Genomic DNA, 2,562 nt, shown 5'->3' with positions numbered 1-2,562 from the left:
GAGGGGCCGGCCCAGCACTTCCTGTTTGTATAGGGACGTCAGTAATGACGTCACCGGGTAAAACCAAATGAAACATTTTCTTTACCTTTTTTAGCATACCATTGCACATTATCTTTAATGTAACATTTTTGAGCTCCACTGTATGGATTTCTGTATTTTGCAAACCATTTACTTGTGTACAAGAGCTTTATTATCTTAATAATGTTAATTTTTTGTTGTTCTTTGTTCTGATGGTGCAGACTGATGAGTTTCAGGTGTGTTTCAGTTCTCTGTAAAAGTTTTACTTTTTTTTTTTTTTGGCAGTCAGCAGCTTAAGATGGAAACTTGTGTTATAAAATTGATCGAGATGCAACCAAAGTGATCCACTGACGCTGTGTGCCTACCACCATGCTTGATACTTGCTCCACACCACCTTACATTAGTCAGCTCATTAAAATCCAATAAAGCACATGATCACAAAAAAACAAATCAGTTAAAACGGCGTGCTAAAAAATGTAAAAAGTCTTTCTGAACAAACGTGTCTTTAACTTGTTTTCAAAAGGTCAGTTAGGGCACGAGGGCCAAAAGGAGCTGGTTCTGTTTGGGTGCCACGATCTAAAAGGCCTGGTGAGAGGTGATCTTTGTCAGAAGACTCTGCTGATTTTAAAATATTGATCCCAGAAAGATGGAACGTAGATTCCGATGATGGAGTTATTTTCCTTCTGAACTTTTATAAAGCCTTCAGTGTGGTTTTGAAAGCATTATGCATATTTTGGATTTGGGGAAAGGGTTATGAAACAGATTGAGCTGTCAGTGGTTCAGCATCTTTACTATCTGGAACGTCTGAACGTTTTTGATACAAAAAGAGAAATCCATCGAGGTTGTCCAGCCTCGCCTCTACCATTGTGACAAAACTGCAATTTGTATTACAAAATAATTCACCTATTGAACCTTTAAATGTGACGAGAAACTCACTGGTAATTGGTCAAATGGCAGATAAATTGACTCTTATAAAAAAAAAAAAAAAAAGAAAAAAAAAGTTAAAACACAAATCTCAAACTTGCCGAAAGAGATACAACCGTTTTCTAAAGCCTCTGGGCTGCATTTAAATCTGGAAAAAACAATTTATCTTCTCTTTTTATATTTCTCTTCACACCATGTTTGTACTTTTGATAGCTTGTTCTTTATTTTCTTTTTCTGCCCAGAGAAACAAGTTAACACAGACTTTTTTTTTCTTTTTTTTTTGTTCTGAAGTGGGCCTTGTTGTATTGTTCTGTTCTTTTGGCTGTATCTAGCTCCATCTAGTGGTCAGATACAGCTAAACCACTCATCGGTGAAGATCTTCACAGTAACTTAAGCTTTTTCTAATACATTTTCCTGATTATGTGATGAGCTTTAGTAGTAAGTAAAAAAAAAAAAAACACACTTTGAACTTCAACTCTATTAACAAATAAGAATAAGCAACAAATCTTTCTGGTGTATCCCAAACTTAACCAAAATGAGAACAATGTTGCTGAAACCAGGCTCAGAGGTGCCTGTTCAGGGTTCCTTACAAAATGCAAAAATGTCAACAATTACCAGGGGAAAGAGATATCAGTCTTATTTTAGGATTCAAAGTAATCAACACATTACTTTAAATTAGGATTATTATATTGCTGCTGATGTTAAAACTTCCTGTCAAACATAAGTTCAGTTTCATGTAAAATAAAGAATAAAACAAAGAAACAAAGAAACAACAAACAAACCACCTTTTTATTTACTCCAGCTTTAAAACTGGGTAAACATTTTATGAAGTATGTTTTTAAATTCCCCAAATTTAATTGATTGCTTTTAACATAGAGCTGTCCACATCCCTGTTAAAAGCCAGTTTCTTTTAGATAAACCCATAATACACTGCAAAACCTTTATAAACATTTAAAAGAGACATCGGTCCTTCATCATTCAACTGGAAATTAAATAAAATGGAAAGACTACCATCCCGCCCACAAAGCTCCTACGTAAACTGGTTGTACAGGTGTGCACACCCTTAAATACTTAAAGAAGCAACTTTTGATTTAATTACAGCCTTTAGCCTGCTTTGTTACAAAGGACTGGAAACAAAAGGTACACAGTCAGGAGAAGAGTACAAAATGTTCCCCAGCACTGTACATTTTTTATAAGGCATTAATAAATGGAGAAATCGTTGGGGAAAAATGGAGATAATACCAAAACTGGATGTTTCTCTGAAATGAATGAAAAGACTAAAGGGTTTTCTGGAAAGTACAGGTTGAGTTCTTCATGCAACAGCTTAAAAAAAATCTCAGAAATCCATGAGCCAGGATGTGTCGCGGCCTAGAGACGAGGTTGAACCTGAACAGAATCCAGTACAGTTCTGGCCCAGAAGATGCAGGGTGTGTTTCTAGAAAGCTGAAGAGGGATGTCAATAAAAAACACACAAAAATAAATGACTTGACCAGGAGAAAATGTGTTTGAATGACGAGAGATGTTCTCATAATCAGATGGATTTGGAGAGCTTTGGCCCCATAGTCATGAAGAGAGTCAGAGCTGAAGAGCTTCGGCCAAATATCAAAACAAAGACAAAAG

Source organism: Fundulus heteroclitus, chromosome 5 (genome assembly GCF_011125445.2).
Source record: "Fundulus heteroclitus isolate FHET01 chromosome 5, MU-UCD_Fhet_4.1, whole genome shotgun sequence".
Taxonomy (NCBI): Eukaryota; Metazoa; Chordata; class Actinopteri; order Cyprinodontiformes; family Fundulidae; genus Fundulus; species Fundulus heteroclitus.
The sequence above is the reverse complement of the archived record's forward strand: the minus strand, read 5'-3'. Positions refer to the sequence as shown.